Source organism: Notothenia rossii, assembly GCF_949606895.1.
Source record: "Notothenia rossii genome assembly, chromosome: 9".
Taxonomy (NCBI): Eukaryota; Metazoa; Chordata; class Actinopteri; order Perciformes; family Nototheniidae; genus Notothenia; species Notothenia rossii.
The window spans coordinates 2,489,793-2,512,537 of NC_136907.1; the positions used below are offsets into that span (position 1 = coordinate 2,489,793).

At 40.0% G+C, this 22,745-nt stretch overlaps 1 long non-coding RNA gene across 1 annotated transcript; it reads right to left on the reverse strand.

Moving 5' to 3' along the window:
• Positions 1-7,449: 7,449 nt before the first annotated feature.
• On the reverse strand, positions 7,450-15,916 carry LOC307019079. The gene is made up of 2 exons (XR_013802577.1): positions 15,498-15,916; positions 7,450-7,749 (listed from the first exon to the last, which is right to left on the reverse strand). It is a non-coding gene; the product is annotated as an uncharacterized lncRNA (long non-coding RNA).
• Positions 15,917-22,745: the final 6,829 nt, after the last annotated feature.

The window sequence follows — 22,745 nt, forward strand, 5'->3', positions numbered from 1 at the left end:
ACATCAGATAATAACAATGCAAGTGTCTCACTCGTCTGACAGGGTGAAAGATACACTGACTTCCCATGTGCTCTTCATTTTACTGAAATGTAAAATTAGCTATGGGCGTAGCTTTGTTAGAAATAGTGTTTTTTTGCACATTTAAAAAAAAACGTTACTGCATTAAAGGTGGGGTGGTAAGTTTGAGAAACCGGCTCGAGATACACTTGTTGTTATATTCCATGGAATGCTCTTAACATCCCGATAGCAATGAATATCTGAAGTGCTTTGACAACAAATACATAAACAAATATCATCAGTGGAAGCTGTGGTACTGTAAAAAGCACGACCAATCATCTGAGCCGGCTAAAGTAACTGGATGGCCTACCTGCCTGTCAGCCTTCCATCTGTGCACAAACTTATCTCGTGCCCTCATTGGTCATGTGCGCGTTCGTGTGTGTTGGAGGAGGGGCTCTGTAAGGAAGTGGCAGATTTTTTCCGGCTGAGTATTTTCAAATTCTAGCGCACTGGAGCTGGTACATAAACACGCTTACAATACTTTTTTGACAACTAGTGCACTAACTGCTACGCTGCAAAGCTGGAGCAACTATTAGTTACTATTCAATTATTACTCATATTAAACGTGTCGCTGGTCCAAACTGCACCGCTTGGTTTAGAAAGAATTAATAATAATAATAATAATAATACATTTTATTTATGGCGCCTTTCATGACACCCAAGGACACAATTACACCCAGAAAGTGTGAACAGTCGTCCAGATTGTACATGTTCTCTTTTGCAAATAAAGTGTACAACTCTTTATGCACACTATTTTCAGAACATTTTTAACTAATAATCCGAATGCAAAGTAGTTGGGACATATTCCTAATGTGTCCCCGGTGTAAAAGACGCCTATGGCTGTGGGACTCACTGTCATAATAATAATAATACATTTATTTTGTAAGCGCTTTTACAGGTGCTCAAAGTCGCTTTACAGATTTGGTCAAAACAAAACAAAATAACAAAAATTAAATATAGTAAAAATCACATTACAATCGAGCAATAAAACAACAATTAAAAGCCAGTATCATCGTCATCTTAATTTGCCGTGAAATGTTGTTCTTTTGGAGCGTAAGTTGTGAGATTAAATAAAGTGTTTGGGAAAGATATACTTCTAAATCCATGTAACATATAACTAGTTTTGCATGATTAAAATACTGCAGAAATGGTTGGATTAAGATCCGACGGATATATATTATTAGGGGTTGATAAAGTGATCGGAGAGGTTTCCACACGTAGGTACTAAGAGGAACTCTGGAGGAGTTTTTTAGGAACTGGTCCCGAATGACATCGTACATGAAAGAGGAATGGTCCAGTGTTATAACTGTGGGCGTAAACATAACAGAATAAGTGCTCAAATATGAGTTTTCTGTCTTTTTCTCTTGGTCTGTTTTTGTTTTGAGGGTGTTTAAGATAAGATAAGGTAAGAGGTACTTATTGATCCCAAATTGGGGAATGTTTGCGTTGCAGCAGCATCAAAAACAAAAACAAGGCATTGCACATAAATATAAATTAAAGAGTAGAAATAAACAATACTCGAATTTAAACATCTAAAAATAGAATTAAAAAAGCATTAAAAAGTAGATTTGATTTGATTTATTTTGAAATCTAAAAACAATGATACAAACAAATAATAATGAGAATTATTAAACTACACAAACTTAATTAGTGTCAAATTGATAAACAAACATATTACTGACTCTAAATTATATATTTATATTTAATTAAGTTGATTTAATCCCACCCCTTCTCCCAGAAACTAAATTATTAACATATATTTTTCTTAAAGAAATACATTTGTTATTGAAAAACAAATACAAACATAAAACAACAAATACATAAACAGATAAATAAACAAACAAATGAACAAAGAAATACATAAAAGAGGTCAATGGTAATCCAGAGAAGATCAAACAACCCCCAGTTATCATTAAACAAATTCCTCCCTGTATCTTCTTAAAATCATGTCCTTGTGCCCTTGTTGTTGTTGTTGTTGTGTCTTTAATGTGTTTGTACTCTCTCCTTGTGAACATATTGAAAAGTCATGCCCCTCCTCTGCGTGGTTTCATCCTCATCCTCCTCATGTCATTAATCCAGCGTGCTGGCGTGTGCAGAAAGGCTGAATCTGCACTAAAACAAACGCTCCTCTTCTCCGGGGAGCTGTCACTTCCTGAAGACTCCCCTCCTGATAATGAAACTACGAAAACAGCCTTCCCTTTCTAATCAGCCAACGAGCTTCACTTGACTCCTAACACGAGGAAGGAGGTACGTGTTCAGTGCGATGCAGTTCAGAAGGAGTGGAGTCAGAAGAAATTAGCTTGTGTTTGTCTCCAGGCTGCACTTGAACTCTCTGCAGTGTGTTAGAGGAGAGCAGTGGAGATGGTGTTTCCTGCTGTACAGAAACGACGGGGTGTTCCTGTGTGTCAGGAGAACAAAGGGGATTCTGTTTCTCAGCCGTAGACCGTGTTTATCTAAACCACAGCTCTGATATCCTGTCAACACATCCCACCTCGTTTGTCTCCCATTTTTTTACATGTCATTTCGCTGACGCTTTTATCCGAAGCGGGGGGGGGGGGGGTGTTTTGTGTTTTGAATTTTGACTTGAGCCGTCCCTTATAGATACTGTCTTTATTAAGGCCCAGATACACCGGCCCGAAATCGGCAGTAAATGGGAGTCGGGCCGAACATGAGCGTGGGCACGCCCTATTCGGAGTGGTGTGCGCCGCACCGTCGGGTCTTTTCTGCCGACCTGACGCCTTTTCTTGCATATTCAACATGTTCAATCGGAGTCGGGAACACCGCCGGAAGTCGGACAAAGGGATAACACTGATTGGCTGTTCAGCTAGCTTAACGGAAGTGAGGGAGGTAAACAAATGATTTAACACAAGCGTGAGTCCAAGAGCTGCTAGCTCCAGTACCTCCCGTTCGTCCTGCTCCTGTTCGTTCATGTTTTCAATGGACGAGAGTGAACATGGAAAGAAAAACGCTATTTGTTGTTTGTTTATATCACGGAGTCTGTTCTTCTTCTCTGTCTTCCGGTTGTTCCGGTTGTTGCCTCTTTTGAATGATGAATACACACTACTGCCGCCTGCTGGTAAGGAGAGTTATTGCCACTCACGCATACGCAGTTCATACGTGCCCCCCTTCGCACCCCCCTTCCCCCCCACTCCCATTGCTCCCCGGGCGCTGTACAATAGCTGCCCACTGCTCCTGGTGCTAGACTCCTGGTGCTAGACTCCTGGTTCTAGACTCCTGGTGCTAGACTCCTAGTAAAAGACTCCTGGTTCTAGACTCCTGGTTCTAGACTCCTGGTACTAGACTCCTAGTGCTAGTCTCCTAGTACTAGACTCCTAGTACTAGACTCCTGGTGCTAGACTCCTAGTACTGGACTCCTGGTGCTAGACTCCTAGTACTAGACTCCTGATGCTAGACTCCTAGTACTAGACTCCTGGTTCTAGACTCCTGGTGCTAGACTCCTAGTACTAGACTCCTGATGCTAGACTCCAAGTACTAGACTCCTGGTTCTAGACTCCTGGTGCTAGACTCCTAGTACTAGACTCCTGGTTCTAGACTCCTGGTTCTAGACTCCTGGTACTAGACTCCTAGTGCTAGTCTCCTAGTACTAGACTCCTAGTACTAGACTCCTGGTGCTAGAATCCTGGTGCTAGACTCCTGGCACTAGACTCCTGGTGCTAGACTCCTAGTACTAGACTCCTGATGCTAGACTCCTAGTACTAGACTCCTGGTTCTAGACTCCTCGTGCTAGACTCCTAGTACTAGACTCCTGGTTCTAGAATCCTGGTACTAGACTCCTGGCAATAGACTTCTAGTGCTAGTCTCCTAGTACTAGACTCCTGGTGCTAGACTCCTGATGCTAGACTCCTAGTACTAGACCCCTGGTACTAGACTCCTAGTACTAGACTCCTAGCACTAGAACCCTGGTACTAGACTCCTGATGCTAGACTCCTAGTACTAGACTCCTGGTTCTAGACTCCTGGTTCTAGACTCCTAGTGCTAGACTCCTAGTACTAGACTCCTAGTACTAGACCCCTGGTGCTAGACTCCTGGTGCTAGACTCCTAGTACTAGAGTCCTGATACTAGACTCCTAGTACTAGACTCCTAGTACTAGACTCCTGGTTCTAGACTCCTAGTACTAGACCCCTGGTGCTAGCCTCCTGGTGCTAGACTCCTGGTTCTAGACTCCTGGTTCTAGACTCCTAGTACTAGACCCCTGGTGCTAGACTCCTAGTACTAGACTCCTGGTTATACACCCCTGGTACTAGACTCCTGATGCTAGACTCCTGGTGCTAGACTCCTGGTTCTAGACTCCTAGTACTAGACCCCTGGTGCTAGCCTCCTGGTGCTAGACTCCTAGTACTAGACCCCTGGTGCTAGACTCCTGGTGCTAGACTCCTGGTTCTAGACTCCTAGTACTAGACTCCTGGTTCTAGACTCCTGGTGCTAGACTCCTGGTGCTAGACTCCTAGTACTAGACTCCTGGTTCTAGACTCCTGGTGCTAGACTCCTGGTGCTAGACTCCTGGTGCTAGACTCCTGGTACTAGACTCCTGATGCTAGACTCCTAGTACTAGACTCCTGGTTCTAGACTCCTGGTTCTAGACTCCTAGTGCTAGACTCCTAGTACTAGACTCCTAGTACTAGACCCCTGGTGCTAGACTCCTGGTGCTAGACTCCTGATGCTAGACTCCTAGTACTAGACTCCTGGTTCTAGACTCCTGGTGCTAGACTCCTGGTGCTAGACTCCTGGTGCTAGACCCCTGGTACTAGACTCCTGATGCTAGACTCCTAGTACTAGACTCCTGGTTCTAGACTCCTGGTTCTAGACTCCTAGTGCTAGACTCCTAGTACTAGACTCCTAGTACTAGACCCCTGGTGCTAGACTCCTGGTGCTAGACTCCTAGTACTAGAGTCCTGATACTAGACTCCTAGTACTAGACTCCTAGTACTAGACTCCTGGTTCTAGACTCCTAGTACTAGACCCCTGGTGCTAGCCTCCTGGTGCTAGACTCCTGGTTCTAGACTCCTGGTTCTAGACTCCTAGTACTAGACCCCTGGTGCTAGACTCCTAGTACTAGACTCCTGGTTATACACCCCTGGTACTAGACTCCTGATGCTAGACTCCTGGTGCTAGACTCCTGGTTCTAGACTCCTAGTACTAGACCCCTGGTGCTAGCCTCCTGGTGCTAGACTCCTAGTACTAGACCCCTGGTGCTAGACTCCTGGTGCTAGACTCCTGGTTCTAGACTCCTAGTACTAGACTCCTGGTTCTAGACTCCTGGTGCTAGACTCCTGGTGCTAGACTCCTAGTACTAGACTCCTGGTTCTAGACTCCTGGTGCTAGACTCCTGGTGCTAGACTCCTGGTACTAGACTCCTGATGCTAGACTCCTAGTACTAGGATGAAAGCACATGTCACTGTGTGTGATGTGTGCTCTGCATGTGTGACCATTAAAGAGGGATTCATCCTTCCCAATATTATTATTATATTATATTCTTTCATCGTAGCTTCCATTCATCCCTTCTTCCCTCCCTTAGTATCATCCCTCCCTCCCTTCATCCCTAAATCCCTTCTTCCCTCTCTTAATCCCTTCATTCTTAAATCCACTTAAAACCTCCCTTCCCACCTATTTTCCCCTCATCACTTCATCGTAACATCCTTTCACCCTTACATCCCTTCTTCCCTCCATTCCTTCATCGTCCCTTCATCCCTTCTTCCTTCCTCCATTCATCCCTCCTCTCTTCCTGTCTATATAGGTTTTGTTGTGCACGTTTGGACGCCATGTTTCTCTCCGGTGAAGAACAGATTCCATCGTGAACAGAAAGCTATTTTTCTCTCTTAAACCCAGAGGAGAAACGCTCTGCCATGTGTTGCCCTTTCTCCAGAACGTTACATTCTGTCGGGCTGAACAGCTGGAGAGGGAGTAAAAGTGTCAGCTGCTCTGAAAGTTGGAGGTAAATTATGTACTTTTCATTTTCTCTTAACCTTTACAAACAGGTTTCTTTGTGTAGAACTTTTTTGAATCATGCAGTCACGGCCACACAGGTGAGGTTTTACAATACACAGTGATGCAAATTAGTCGCTTTTCGGCGCCTCCCGCTTTTTTAACGCTGATTTGGGTGACTTGTGTAATTCGCGGAGAACCGAAGAGTTTTCGTTTTTTGGGGGGGGGGTCCGTCCGTCCGTCCGTCCGTCCGTCAGTCCGTCAGTCCGACTAACGGACAACTTTTCACTTCAAAAAAGAAGAAGAAATCTAGACCGCAAAATAATTAAACAAGCGAGTGCCTGTTTTTCCTGGCCAAGGGCAGGTACCTTGAACACAACACGAGCGTAACGTGTCTTCACGTGGTATATGTCTCGTCGGAAAGGAGTGTAGACTAGAGTGCTGACGGAGAGCACCGGAACGCCGCTCCAGCTCTTCAAATATTGCAGTACCCATAAGGAGCCGTACACACCGCAGTGTTTGCGTGGCTGTCTTTAGTTGTAAGCACAGTGGCGATCTGTTGTTATTAGCATCTGGTTAGCTAGCTATGCTAACGAATTTAAAGAGCTTTTCTACAACCAGGTGGAAGAGAGCTCTCTCCTGAGAGGCTCAAATAACCTCAGCTCAGTGAGGTTAAGGCACACTTTGATATGATCATTATAGTTATTAATGAGACATTAGAGTCTTTATGAAAAACAGGTATAGAATACAATATTACAGTAACAAAAAAGTTGTTAAAAATAACAAGAATAGAGTTTAAAAGGGGAGAAATGTGTAAAATATCCAAAAAGAAGAATCTGCCTACAGTTCTGTTTCATAATGGATGTTGAGATGTATCCATAGATCTCTTCATGTTGCTCTCAAAGTGCACCAGATTGATGCTTTTAACTTCAATATTAAAAATAAAATCTTCCCGGGGGAGCATGCCCCCGGACCCCACTAGAGGAGGTTAGGTCCCCCCCACTTAAATCATGTTCACATGGATAGGATACTAAATACATTTGCACACATCTTGTGTCCATATCTTTCTGCCACAACCATGAGTCATGGTGAGATATCTGGATTAAGAGGTAGCTTTTTCTTTGCACAGCATGAGAGAAAGGCCAAATTAATTGGCTGTGATTTTAGTTTTTTTAAGCAGTTCAATAATTTGTAGGGCCCTCTGAGGATGTTGTAAAAAATTGAAAGGAAAAAGGTTCCCCACCCCTGCTGTAAATAATAATAAAAACCCTTGATTTATAACTTAACATCTCTGTCTCCTATTGATCTGAGTATATTATAAAGAATAGCCAGTTAATTGAAGCATAATAGCGCAGGCCTTTGTCAGATGGTATATTACGTTGTTTTTTTCCTGCTTCGAATTGTTCTCTCTTATTTCACCATACGTGTGTTTGCATCCCTGAATACAATACAACACAAAGGGCTTTATTGGCATGACCACATTTTAAACATAGTATTGCCAAAGCATTCGGCACAAGGCGTTATAACAGAACAAAACAAAACACTGAACATACATTTCAACAATACATGAACGCATAACAAAAAACATACTCAGGTTTGACTTTGAGCCGGCTTCCTTTGGGGAGAAAACACTTTCACAATCTGTGTCCTTCCTTCGGATGAGTTTATTTTTTAAGGAAAAACGAGCAGCTGCTGCTTTTTTATCTGCAGTGTCTGTACCCAGACCCAGAGCTGGACATTACGGCTTCCTGCAGGAACAAAACAGACATATTTTTGAGTGGGCGTATTTTCATCTGAATGTAAATTAGCCCTAACTACAAAATTCCACTTTCAATAACGACGTGTCTTTGAAGGGCTTCATGGACTCTCTCTGTCATATTTCAATGTTATACTACTGTGTACTTCTACTGCTCTACAGTTCAGAGGTACATGTTGTACTTCTACTCCACTACATGTATTTATACCTTTAGTTACTTCACAGATGTGGATGAATGATCTGAAATCTAATCAAGTGTTAAATCAGACTTTAGTTCCACCTGGAGTAAATCCACCAGCTACCCTGCAGTATACAAAGTCATTCAAACTAGCTGCACCTTTAGCAGCTTTGAGAACACTTTCATGATCAATCATTATAAAACATATCATATATATTATTCTGAAATGGACCAATCTGCACAATGACTACTTTTACTGTTTCTACTTTCACTATATTTAGATGAGAATACTTTTCTACTTTTACTTGAGGAACATTTTGAATGCAGGACTTTTACTGAAACAGAGTATTCCTACACTCTGGGACTATTACTTTTACTCAAGTACAAGGTCCGAGTACTTCTACTTTTACTCAAGTACAAGGTCCGAGTACTTCTACTTTTACTCAAGTACAAGATCTGAGTACTTCTACTTTTACTCAAGTACAAGATCTGAGTACTTCTACTTTTACTCAAGTACAAGATGTGGGTACTTCTACTTTTACTCAAGAACAAGACCTGAGTACCTCTACTTTTACTCAAGTACAAGATGTGGGTACTTCTACTTTTACTCAAGTACAAGACCTGAGTACTTCTACTTTTACTCAAGTACAATATCTGAGTACTTCTACTTTTACTCAAGTACAAGATGTGGGTACTTCTACTTCTACTCAAGTACAAGATCTGAGTACTTCTACTTTTACTCAAGTACAAGACCTGAGTACTTCTACTTTTACTCGAGTACAAGATCCGAGTACTTCTACTTTTACTCAAGTACAAGATGGAGATACTTCTACTTTTACTCAAGTACAAGACCTGAGTACTTCTACTTTTATTCAAGTACAAGATCTGAGTACTTCTACTTTTACTCAAGTACAAGATGTGGGTACTTCTACTTTTACTCAAGTACAAGATCTGAGTACTTCTACTTTTACTCAAGTACAAGATGTGGGTACTTCTACTTCTACTCAAGTACAAGATCTGAGTACTTCTACTTTTACTCAAGTACAAGATCTGAGTACTTCTACTTTTACTCAAGTACAAGATCTGAGTACTTCTACTTTTACTCAAGTACAAGACCTGAGTACTTCTACTTTTACTCGAGTACAAGATCCGAGTACTTCTACTTTTACTCAAGTACAAGATGGAGATACTTCTACTTTTACTCAAGTACAAGACCTGAGTACTTCTACTTTTATTCAAGTACAAGATCTGAGTACTTCTACTTTTACTCAAGTACAAGATGTGGGTACTTCTACTTCTACTCAAGTACAAGATCTGAGTACTTCTACTTTTACTCAAGTACAAGACCTGAGTACTTCTACTTTTACTCAAGTACAAGATGGAGATACTTATGTTGTTGTATAATGTTTTAAAAATGGTTATGCTATGACGTTTGTATTTCGTTTTTGTCTTTGCTTTTGTTTTTGTATTTGAAGATCTGAGTATGTCTACTTTTACTCGAAAACCATATCTGAGTACTTCTACTTTTACTACAATATCTCAGTACTCCCCCCCCCTCTTCATTATTACAGCAGTCTGACAGTGATGAATGTCTCCGGAAAACACTTTCCTGGCAGGCTTTCACACCTTTAATCTGATAAAGAGCTCTGCTTCTGGCTGCCATGTTGACCCGCTCTGCTGGAGGAAACAAACACCAGCTGATACTTCTGATACTTCTGGACCACAGGTGCCGGTACAACATTTACACCATGATTTAACATCCTCTAATTGAACTAAAGAAAACATGCAGAGTCTACCCGTTAATCTTCTTTACGGCCGGGCGGACAATTTAAAATTCTGTTCTGAGGAAGCTGGAAATCATGCCTTCCTCTTAATGTCTCATAAACTATAAATATACACAACATCTTTTATCTTAATATAACCTTTGCTGTTGCATAGTTTCAAGGCTTCTTCTGGCATCATGCACCATTTAAAATGATCATAAGTCAGAATATAAAAGGTTAGTCATGTTGGAAAAGTCCCAAAACAACATATTTTATGTTCATTTTTATTTACAAACAGTTAAAAATGCAATAATAAAACCAGATAAAGATATGAACGTCTGATGCTGAATATAATGTGAGGTAGAAATCCATTTTGTGTACATTTTCCATGATGTTACTTAAATCCGGAGAGCCTTGTTTTGATGTGATACAGATGAATGTGATGGTGTTAGTTAATCATCAAACAGCAGACTTTGAAGGCCTTTTCCTCTGAATGGTGTCTTGGTAACAGTTATCATTTAATGTGAAATATTTGCTGAGTATTTGGAGACAAACAAACACAAAAAGGAAATCATCGGGAAGCTGGAAATATCCCCTTTTCCATCGGTCTATACAGAATACATCAAAATGGGTTTCGGGGTCCATGTGACGCCACCTTTATACATAAAAACATCTTCAGTCTGCCAATACCAAAATATAAATATACATGAAAAGCAGAGATGGAAGCACACACATCCTTTCCTCAAGTAGAAGTACAGATACTCGTGTTTAAAAATACTCTGGTGAAAGTAGAAGTACTGACTAAACTTCTTTACTCAAGTCAAAGTAAAGAGGCTTTGAAATGTACTTCAGTAAAAAGTACCCATAACTAGCAGCTGTTTTAAAGAGTACCTGACCTCCCTTTATATTAATAGAACAATAATGTCATTGTTAGCTAATGAATGTTTCCATGCTGAACAACGGCAACATGACAACGTTTTCATTGGTCCCTCTTCTTTAGAGAAGACCAGGAAATGATGGATACACGGATCGTGTTCAAATCAATAGGCACGCAATGACTCTAAATAATAATGATCACGCCACCAAACACACATTCAGACTAAAGGAACCAGCCTGTTTGGAAAATGAGAGAAGTAGAAAGTACAGGTATTTGAGTTCAACATGTAAGAAGTATAAAGTACAGATATTTGAGTTCAACATGTAAGAAGTAGAAAGTACAGGTATTTGAGTTCAACATGTGAGAAGTAGAAAGTACAGGTATTTGAGTTCAACATGTAAGAAGTAGAAAGTACAGGTATTTGTGTTCAACATGTAAGAAGTAGAAAGTACAGGTATTTGAGTTCAACATGTAAGAAGTAGAAAGTACAGGTATTTGTGTTCAACATGTAAGAAGTAGAAAGTACAGGTATTTGAGTTCAACATGTAAGAAGTAGAAAGTACAGGTATTTGTGTTCAACATGTAAGAAGTAGAAAGTACAGGTATTTGAGTTCAACATGTAAGAAGTAGAAAGTACAGGTATTTGTGTTCAACATGTAAGAAGTAGAAAGTACAGGTATTTGAGTTCAACTTGTAAGAAGTAGAAAGTACAGGTATTTGAGTTCAACATGTAAGAAGTAGAAAGTACAGGTATTTGTGTTCAACATGTAAGAAGTAGAAAGTACAGGTATTTGAGTTCAACATGTAAGAAGTAGAAAGTACAGGTATTTGTGTTCAACATGTAAGAAGTAGAAAGTACAGGTATTTGAGTTCAACATGTAAGAAGTAGAAAGTACAGGTATTTGTGTTCAACATGTAAGAAGTCAAAGTAAAAAGTGGACAGAAAAATAAGTAGTGGAGTAAAGTACTGATACTAGAAAAATGTACTTAAAGGTGGGGTAGGTCATTTTGGAGAAACCAGCTCGAGTGCTCTAGAATTTGAAAACAGGCAGCCGAAACAAATCTGCCTCTTCCTTCAGACTTCCTCACAGAGCCCCTCCTCCAACACACACGAACGCGCACATGACCAATGAGGGCACGAGATAAGTTTGTGCACAGATGGAAGGCTGACAGGCAGGTAGGCCATCCAGTTACTTTAGCCGGGCCGGCTCAGATGATTGGTCGTGCTTTTTAAAGTACCACGGCTTCCACTGATGATATTTTTTAATGTATTCTTTGTCAAAGCATTTAATATATTCATTGCTATCCGGATGTTAAGAGCATTCCATGGAATATAACAAAAAGTGTATCTCGAGCCGGTTTCTCAAACTTACCTACCCCACCTTACAGTAACAAAGTATGTGTACTCCACTTCACACAAAGACCCAGTGTTCGCTATATTGGAAATTCCCAGTTCTTTGTTTCTGCACCCAAAGCCTCCCTCTGCCATCCCACCCTGTGGATTTGATCTCTGTGTAGTTAGTCGACTCTGAACCCTGTCACCAGTTTGCCTTTGGAGTCTCCTTTTCATGCAGAATCAGAGGTCTTTCAAAGAGCCTCTGAAGAGATAAGCACACCCTGCCCTCCTGAGTGTGGAATACAAATGACCTTCTTAGCATACGAGGTGAAAAGGGAAAGATAGGACGGAGGGAAACGGGACAGAGAGGGAGCACGGACGTACTGTACTGTACAACTCATGGAAGAATATATCTGAGGAGGCTGCTGTGATGAATGGGATCGCAGCGATATTGGTTTAGATTATGGCCTTTTGTAAAATACAAAAGATCAGCTATTATGCGCAAAGTGAAAATATAAAGTGCTCTTCCATGATCAAAGCTGCTGAATATAAAAGTGTTTTTATGGTTAAAGTACATACAGTGAATTTAGTACTCCGTGTTCCTGTCTGCAGGCACGACAGTCAAATAAATCAAACCCATGTTTTTCCCTTTATCAATCCCTCTGGGTTTCTTAGTAGTGTTAGAATAAGCAAACTATATCTTTATTTTGATTTTAATCCATTTACATTTTATCTAGTTTTATTTTAAAAAGTATATTTTGTTTAATTGGAAAAATGTGCAACTGCCAAATAACCCGCAAATACCTAAACTCACATCCCAAAAACCACAAACAAAAACCGACACAACACACAGAACATTTCAAAAATATTTATTTAAAGAGGACTTTAATTCCTTCTTCTTTTTTTTTTATAGAATCGGTAGGGGTGAAACCCTCTTTAATGTTCGAACATGGAGAGCACACAGTGACATGTGTTCTCTGCTTTTAACCCATCCTAGTACCAGGAGTCTAGGAGCAGTGGGCAGCTAGTTTACAGCACAATGGGAGTGGGGGGGTGGGGGGTTGTCGGGTGCCTTGCTCAAGGGCACCACGGCAGGGCAGGAGGCGAACTGGGACCTCTCCAAGTAGCAGTCCACACTCCATATTTAGGTCGATCCGGGGACTTGAACCGGCGACCCTACGGCTCCCAGTCCAAGCCCCTACTGACTGAGCAACTGCCGAAGCGCCTCCATTGGAGTCCTTTATTTACTTGACGAACATCAGCAGGAGTGGACTCTTTAAAGTAGAGACACTACATACTGATATACACCTGAACATCAGCAGGAGAGGACTCTTTAAAGTAGAGACACTACATACTGATATACACCTGAACATCAGCAGGAGAGGACTCTTTAAAGTAGAGACACTGCATACTGATATACACCTGAACATCAGCAGGAGAGGACTCTTTAAAGTAGAGACACTACATACTGATATACACCTGAACATCAGCAGGAGAGAACTCTTTAAAGTAGAGACACTACATACTGATATACACCTGAACATCAGCAGGAGAGGACTCTTTAAACACACTCAGATGGATCAGACGGTCATATCGGCTTCTCGATGTCTCTCGCATCTTTTTTTCTGCTTGATAGTTTAAACGAAACACTGTCCTGCATTGTTTACTTTAAAAGTAACAGAAGATTACAATTTCTTTAAGTCAACAATGTCAAATTTCCACACAATCATAGTTATTTTTGGTTTTGCATGTCAATAACTTTCAATCATTTCATCTCCTCCATCTCACCTACAACTAATTCCCTCGTTAACCCCTCAGTTTATAAACCACCACTTGTTCCCTGTCTGATTTCCTTGTGTGTTTTGCCAAGCGCTCCATCGGTCGGTTTGTAATTACTCAGATATCTGATCTGTCGGAGTTCAGACCTCCAGTTTTCTGCCTGACAGGATTTGTTTGGCTAATTGCGGGATATCGTGGATTTGACCCAGCGTTCACCTGATTTATGCTGCGTTCACACCGGACGTGATGCGAATATTCGCTTCGCTCTAATCGCTCGAGTTTCCCCGCGGCTGTCAGCTGTGTTTACTCGCATCATTCAAACAAGACGCGTTGGTTCGGGAGCTAACTACAACAAAATGAACATATTTGACCGTGATTTAATTGTAATACGTTTCAAAATGATGCCGAAGTAACAACATACTGATACCGGTTAGTAAAAACCATGAATTAATGCTTTGACAAGTCTGCAGACAGACGGCAGGCGAAGAACCTTTTAAAATGCGTGTTTTCTGAATGGAGACCGACTAAGCTAACGCAGTATATGCTCCGACCGTCCACACTCACAACAACGGCCTACAGACACGAATAAAGCAGCGACTGTATTCTCCATGACACAGACAGTCTGTGGTTTGGGCTTGTTTGACTTTTGTCTAGTTTCTGAACAGATATGAGGAGCTGTGAGCTCTGAGTGCTAACAGCTAACGGCTGATGTTTTGGTTTTGTTGTTCTACTTCAGTGACGGCAGGCTGAGATCCTCACCGCTGATTGGCTACCGCGAGATCGAGTCACGAGAAAATGAAGCTCGAGTTGAAACAATTGAACTCGAGCGGTTGTCGCGGCCCCCTTCCATCGCCTCAATCGCGCGACGCGGAATTTGCGTCCACCGCTTCATGCTCGCCGTCGGAGCGAATTCGCGTCTGTCTGCTTCTCTGCATTGACATGTAATCGCGCCGCCCCCAAACATCGCATCGCGTCCGGTGTGATCGCAGCATTAGTAAACTTTTAAAACGTTCTGTCTATCTGTGTCGTGCTTTTGGGTTTTAGTCCATACCTGTGAACATGATGGAAAATTGAAGTAGAAAGCATCAAGGTCGAAACAAGATGTCAGAAAGATGTCGACATGTCAAATGACGAGATGTCAAAGTATATATAAATAATATGGTAAAACCGTGAGAATAGGGTTAAAATGTGAAGAATAATGTCAAAAGATTCTAAAGTCAAAACGTTGACATAAAGTCGAAGTACCATTCCGGAAATATTGTTGAAACGTGAATATGAAGTGAAAAAAAGTTAGTATTATCATCTCAAAAGGTTGAGAATGAAGCCGAAAAGAAATCATGTGAAAACATCATTACCAGGATAAAGTATAAAGGTCAAAAGTCAGGATGAATTGTTCAAAATGAATCGAGCTAAACCTGGCATGCTCCACCTAAGCACAAACACAGAAGACACCGAAATGTGGTGTTTAACAGCTGCTCATTACTTCCGTTAATTATGGGCTAATCTGCTCTTTCAGACACGTCTCAAACCTCCGAACACTTCAGTGTTACCGTCTGAGTGAAAGCTGAGGTTTGCATCAACGTTGTGATTAATTTGCCGGGGTTTCCTCCAGTGATCCGTGTTCACTGCAGCAAAACAAAACTGTTCATTTCCCCGCGAGAACCACAGGGCTCCGAACACCAAATTAATCATTAAAACAAAATAGCGTTGCACAATTTCCAGCCCATTGTTTTTCCTAATTACAGGTTTTAATTTCATATAATGTGAAATCTCTCCCTCTCCACAATGAAGTAATCCGTCCACCCACCAGCTCATTGAAGCCTCCGACAGAAAGCTCTGCTTCCAGCCTGCGGAGAATCGATTGGCTCCGGCTGGGGAGAAGAAAAAAGATCAAATCCACGTACACAAACACGGGGAAACAGTCGTGTTATTACGGCGTAGAATCAGAAACACACTCCATGAGAGAGAGAGGGGATTTCAGACACCCTGCGGCACATTCAGCTCAGAAACAGCACATTTGAAATGGAGGCCACTTGAGAAAATAACGGACGAGTTAAAAACACATAAATGATCCGTAACATGAACTCCAACCTCTCCGTCTTTCCATGTTCCTCTTTCTGTGCCAAATAATCAACAGTCATGGCTTTATGTAAGTCAATGAGTCTAAGATTGATTTTCCTACTTAATTGATTTTGAAGTGGTTCAGATACCTGCGAGCCTTTTACATATTACATTACATGTTACTTGTTAGACACTCTTATCCAAAGAGACTTACAAACTCAATACTGTGGGCAATCCCCACAGGAGCACTTTGGGGTGAAGTGTCTCAGGGACACAACGACATGCTGACTGCAGTGGGGTTTGAACCCTGATCCGAACACCACATATAAGAGATCCTAAAGAGACTAAGATTCAACAACCACCCTAAACATCTGCTTCTTGCTATCACTAATGATGTCCAACATGAACCTTTTCCTGCGTGGCAAACCTTGAACAGTTTCTTTGAACACTTTTCTAACATTGAGTGCTAAAGCTGAGAGATTCCCGCTATTCACATCGTCCATCAGCTAGCATCTTGGTCATCAGATACCAGATACCCCTATTATTATTTGGACACACTGCAGGGTAAAAAGAATGGAGGAATAAGGAGAGCTGGGTCCAGATTTATGGAGAAAAGGGGATATATGCCGTGTCCACTTCCTCTCATCAGTTAGATAGGGATAAGGCAATGTCCGTCTCTTAGTCCGGACAGAGGTGTCAAATTAGAATTAAAAAATCGGAATACTTCCATAGGACATATTATATTCATTCAGGTTGATATAAGTATTTAGTGCCTCTACTGATGGACTTATATTATACTACACTTTTACGTTAGCCATCAAAACCACAATCAGAGGGAAACTACTGGCCTAAATATGTTCAAAGTGACAAAAGACACGACTTGCTGTTAATCAAACAAATGTAGCCGCTGTAACGCTTTAGGTTAGGATACTGACGTCCAGCACCAAACTGAATTTATTGTTCATACGTTTTTGTCTTTTCAGAACAAGCACTAAAATATCTTAGAAACACAATTTTTATTCGAAATGTTTCCGCTTACATTTACTAAGTTACGATTCTTTCCAAAATGCTGCCATCAGATGCAGGTTAGGATTAGGGTTAGGTTAGGGTTAGGGTTAGGGTTAGGGTTGAAAGTGTGAAATATTCCACAAACAATTTTGAATGATGTTTTCTTTTGTCAATTAGCTGTGTACTGTACTCTTATCATGCTAATAATGGATGAGCTAATGGCGTTAGCAGGGATAAGAAAATGGCTGAACCAACGTTTCAATAAACAATGTTTCCTACGATTCCTCTGATGGCTTTCGGACAGTTTGGGTCGAGAAGGATTGCCCTAAGAGCTTCATCAAGCCTCGTGAGCCTGAGTCTTCATTATGTCTCTACTCAATATTTATTCACATTTTGGTGGATTGGCTCCGTTTCATACATGTCAATTTAAGTAATAGCGGCTACTGCTTGCAATATACTGATGCATGTACAGATAACTACTATTACTTTAATACTAAAAACATACTTACAACGTGATGATTGTCGAGCAAGTTCTGGGTTTGAAGGCGAGTCTTTTCCTATGATCTCCAAGCAGGTTAACAACCATTTGTTATTCCATCAAATTTGATTGAATGATTTCCTCACAATCTGTACGTCACACTGAATCTAAAAATATGAGCATCATGTCTTTGTATTCAGATTCGAGGAATGAGTCAGAGAAGAAGTATGATTTTGGCGCAAATTGCAGCAATTATATAATTCAAGGGGCTTGATTGTCTCCATGAGCTGTTTGTCTCAAGCTCTGCTACAACTGCTGAGAGGCTTTGACAAGTGAACAAAACAGAACAACTATCTTCCTGTTTACAGAATAACAGCGTGCATCTGTTCCTGCAGGATCTTTAACTCGTCTTTCTTTACCGCAGTTTGATACTTTGATGTAATCATTTCGAACATGAAACACCGCTGGTAATTAAGTACATTGTCATATTTAAGTAAAACTATGAGGACAGGAACGGTGTTTCTCTGAACGTCACAACTCAATTCTTGACTTCCTTTTCTAAATGCTAGGATTTACTATATTTTTTATATTTGTTAATGTTATTAAAATAGTTCTCTATCTGTGTTTGTAATTCTTGTTTTACTTGTATGTATGCACCACGACATCAAGTTAAATTCCTCGTACGCGTCTGAGTGAGATTCTAAATCAGACTTCATTTGTAATGTAGGAGCGAGATGGGAATGGATGCTGAGTTTATACAGTGTTTAATTTATTGATCTGAGTCAGCTTGACGTTTGTGATTCCAGATTAATGGCTTCTCTTTAATTTGGTGTTATCAGAGTCTCTAACAGGAACACAGCTGCGCAGGACAGAGAGCTGCGACCTCAACAAATCAGCTGCAAGTGACAAGACTGATTCGATTTTCTCATTTTGGTGGAGGAGCATATTTCAAGCTGAATTTGGGGAAAGGGTACATTAATTAATTAGCGTGAAATATAACTGACGGTTGAATCTGGAGTTGTTATCTTTGCTCTGGGGACACGCAGCAGTTTGAAGCTCAGATAAAGAAATCCCAGCCAAGTTTGTGCAAATTGAGTAAAGGCACAGTGACACAGGATAAATGGCTTCTGCAACTGGCCGTCTGCCAAGACAGTCATCGCCCACAGACCTCTACTCCAATGCCTTTAAATATAGAAGACCATATGTCCAGGGCAAATGGAAAGAGAGCAGACTGGTGCCAGTAACAGAAACATGACGTGCTGCACACAGGCCGGAGATATGGCTCTGACAGCGAATTATCTGCCTGCTGTGCATTGCATTTTATTTAATTACATACTGTAATGCATGAAATGCATTTACAGTGTCAGTATTTATGATTGCTTTTCCATACGCTGTCAACAAAGATACAGTGTCTTCAGAGTGAAACAGAAAGCAGTCTGAAGGCTTGTTCTGTGTCGCCGCGATAACACATTTTGCAGAGCAGTTTGCACGTTAAAAGCACATCGTACACAACACGCCTTTTTAGTGGAAGCTTACTGGGTGTTTACTTTCTAATATCGTTGCTAGGCAACAACATAATTCCCTGTCAATGGATTCTGCATTCCATCTTACACCACAAGCTAATATGTTAGCTAAAAGATATCACGCCTCTAACAACTCCAGGTTGATATGTTAGCGTGTGCTGTTCTGCCTCTCTGGCCACTGGATAATATGTTTGCGAAACAATATTCCATGTTTAACAACACAAGCTAATATGTTAGCTAAAAGATATCACGCCTGTTACGACACATGCTAATATGTTGAAGCTATTCCGCCTCTAATGTGACAGGCTCGTATGTTAGCTAAATGCCAATCAGTTCCTTAAAATGTTACTTTAAAATCCTTTTAGGACAAAGATTGTATTTAATAGGAAAAATCAAAACATTAAAGCCATAAAATCTAAAGTAATAAACACAAACAATGGTAGAAAACAAACAAAAAGCTGTGCTAAATCTTTGTTACTCTGTTACTATGTGTGGTTTCATTTGTTTTTATACAAAATATGCAATCTTCATCATGATGTATTCCAGTGGTGTACTTCGAATTTGGTTGCTGGAACGACCGTTTTGTTGACCATTGGTTGACAGAATCTTTACCAAAATAACAGCATATTTTCAGACATCCGCAAACATGGACGAAAGTTGTAACATGTCAACAATAGGTATGTGAAAATACAATATTTAAAACGATCTACTGTACATTGCTGAGTTGCTTTACTGCTGCACACTGTTATGTTGTCCCAATCTGATATTATTATTTGAGAAGAATATGTTTTATTATAAGTGCACATACATTTTCTATATGAACAATATCTCATCCCTGATTAGACTGTCTTTGTGTTATCCTTTTGCAGATGCACCATCAGGAAAAAGATACTTGCTGTGTTTGATGCCGGCACAATGGTTGTCCCTGCCTTTGCACTCTGGTTTTGAGGCGACTCCACTACGTGACTGTATCGCAGTTTACAAAAGGAATAGCCTGCTCAAAAGCTTCACTTACCAAGGCTACATTTGTCCACCTTCTCCTGGAACGCTGCCAAACCAAGCGTTTCAGACACCACCAAAACAGGAAGGTTTTAGGAAGAAGTATGACAGACTGAAAGAGAAAATCAGATCAGAGACCGAAGCTACGACCAGATTCATCAAAGAAGACGGAGCAAGCGTAAAAGCGAGCGTCAAACAGGCAGAGATGGCAAAAGTACACACATCCTTTACTGAAGTAGAAGTACAGATACGAGTGTTTAGAAATACTCTGGTGAAAGTAGAAGTACTCACTAAACTTCTTTACTCAAGTCAAAGTAAAGAGGCTTTGAAATGTACTTCAGTAAAAAGTACCCATAACTAGCAGCTGTTTTAAAGAGTACCTGACCTCCCTTTATATTAATAGAACAATAATGTCATTGTTAGCTAATGAATGTTTCCATGGTGACCAACGGCAACATGACAACGTTTCCATTGGTCCCTCTTCTTTAGAGAAGACCAGGAAATGATGGATACACGGATCGTGTTCAAATCAATAGGCACGCAATGACTCTAAATAATAATGATCACGCCACCAAACACACCTTCAAACTAAAGGAACCAGCCTGTTTGGAAAATGAGAGAAGTAGAAAGTACAGGTATTTGTGTTCAACATGTAAGAAGTAGAAAGTACAGGTATTTGAGTTCAACATGTAAGAAGTAGAAAGTACAGGTATTAGTGTTCAACATGTGAGAAGTAGAAAGTACAGGTATTTGAGTTCAACATGTAAGAAGTAGAAAGTACAGGTATTTGAGTTCAACATGTAAGAAGTAGAAAGTACAGGTATTTGTGTTCAACATGTAAGAAGTAGAAAGTACAGGTATTTGTGTTCAACATGTAAGAAGTAGAAAGTACAGGTATTTGAGTTCAACATGTAAGAAGTAGAAAGTACAGGTATTTGGGTTCAACATGTAAGAAGTAGAAAGTACAGGTATTTGTGTTCAACATGTAAGAAGTAGAAAGTACAGGTATTTGTGTTCAACATGTAAGAAGTAGAAAGTACAGGTATTTGAGTTCAACATGTAAGAAGTAGAAAGTACAGGTATTAGTGTTCAACATGTGAGAAGTAGAAAGTACAGGTATTTGAGTTCAACATGTAAGAAGTAGAAAGTACAGGTATTTGTGTTCAACATGTAAGAAGTAGAAAGTACAGGTATTTGAGTTCAACATGTAAGAAGTAGAAAGTACAGGTATTTGTGTTCAACATGTAAGAAGTAGAAAGTACAGGTATTTGAGTTCAACATGTAAGAAGTAGAAAGTACAGGTATTTGTGTTCAACATGTAAGAAGTAGAAAGTACAGGTATTTGGGTTCAACATGTAAGAAGTAGAAAGTACAGGTATTTGTGTTCAACATGTAAGAAGTAGAAAGTACAGGTATTTGTGTTCAACATGTAAGAAGTAGAAAGTACAGGTATTTGAGTTCAACATGTAAGAAGTAGAAAGTACAGGTATTTGTGTTCAACATGTAAGAAGTAGAAAGTACAGGTATTTGGGTTCAACATGTAAGAAGTAGAAAGTACAGGTATTTGTGTTCAACATGTAAGAAGTAGAAAGTACAGGTATTTGAGTTCAACATGTAAGAAGTAGAAAGTACAGGTATTTGTGTTCAACATGTAAGAAGTAGAAAGTACAGGTATTTGAGTTCAACATGTAAGAAGTAGAAAGTACAGGTATTTGTGTTCAACATGTAAGAAGTAGAAAGTACAGGTATTTGTGTTCAACATGTAAGAAGTAGAAAGTACAGGTATTTGAGTTCAACATGTAAGAAGTAGAAAGTACAGGTATTTGTGTTCAACATGTAAGAAGTAGAAAGTACAGGTATTTGAGTTCAACATGTAAGAAGTAGAAAGTACAGGTATTTGTGTTCAACATGTAAGAAGTAGAAAGTACAGGTATTTGAGTTCAACATGTAAGAAGTAGAAAGTACAGGTATTTGTGTTCAACATGTAAGAAGTAGAAAGTACAGGTATTTGTGTTCAACATGTAAGAAGTAGAAAGTACAGGTATTTGTGTTCAACATGTAAGAAGTAGAAAGTACAGGTATTTGAGTTCAAAATGTAAGAAGTAGAAAGTACAGGTATTTGTGTTCAAAATGTAAGAAGTAGAAAGTACAGGTATTTGTGTTCAACATGTAAGAAGTAGAAAGTACAGGTATTTGGGTTCAACATGTAAGAAGTAGAAAGTACAGGTATTTGTGTTCAACATGTAAGAAGTAGAAAGTACAGGTATTTGTGTTCAACATGTAAGAAGTAGAAAGTACAGGTATTTGAGTTCAACATGTAAGAAGTAGAAAGTACAGGTATTTGTGTTCAACATGTAAGAAGTAGAAAGTACAGGTATTTGTGTTCAACATGTAAGAAGTAGAAAGTACAGGTATTTGTGTTCAACATGTAAGAAGTAGAAAGTACAGGTATTTGGGTTCAACATGTAAGAAGTAGAAAGTACAGGTATTTGTGTTCAACATGTAAGAAGTAGAAAGTACAGGTATTTGTGTTCAACATGTAAGAAGTAGAAAGTACAGGTATTTGAGTTCAACATGTAAGAAGTAGAAAGTACAGGTATTTGAGTTCAAACTGTAAGAAGTAGAAAGTACAGGTATTTGTGTTCAACATGTAAGAAGTAGAAAGTACAGGTATTTGTGTTCAAACTGTAAGAAGTAGAAAGTACAGGTATTTGTGTTCAACATGTAAGAAGTCAAAGTCAAAAGTGGTTGAAAAAGAAGTAGTGGAGTAAAGTACTGATACCAGAAAAATGTAGGTAAGTTTGAAAAACCGGCTCGAGATACACTTTTTGTTATATTCCATGGAATGCTCTTAACATCCCGATAGCAATGAATATTTGAAGTGCTTTGACAACAAATCCATAAAAAAATGTCCTCTGTTGAAGCCGTGGCGCTGTAAAAAGCACGACCAATCATCTGAGCCGGCTAAAGTAACTGGATGGCCTAC